The following is a 271-nucleotide window of genomic DNA, read 5'->3' as shown; positions in this document are numbered from 1 at the left end:
AAGGCCGCGCCGCGCCTGCCCTGCTGCACCACTAGCGGGTCTGCGGCAGCTGCCGACGACTTCGCGAGGAGAGGCCGAGCCTCGGGCGGGAAGGGCCGCCCGCGAGCTGCCGAGTCAGCGTCGATTCCCGACAGGCGACCCCGCCGGCGGCCTCGCACCTGCCGCCTGAAGGCCCCTCAGTCAGGGGTCCTGAGGCTCGACGCCGCCGTTGCCGGGGAGACAGCGTCCCGCGCCGCGTCGGCGCCGGCCGTTGCCGATGGCGGCGCAGGGC

The sequence above is a fragment of the Haliaeetus leucocephalus genome, unplaced genomic scaffold (genome assembly GCF_000737465.1).
Source record: "Haliaeetus leucocephalus isolate CR32 unplaced genomic scaffold, Haliaeetus_leucocephalus-4.0 Scaffold148, whole genome shotgun sequence".
Classification (NCBI taxonomy): domain Eukaryota; kingdom Metazoa; phylum Chordata; class Aves; order Accipitriformes; family Accipitridae; genus Haliaeetus; species Haliaeetus leucocephalus.
Note: the sequence above shows the minus strand (reverse complement) of the source record.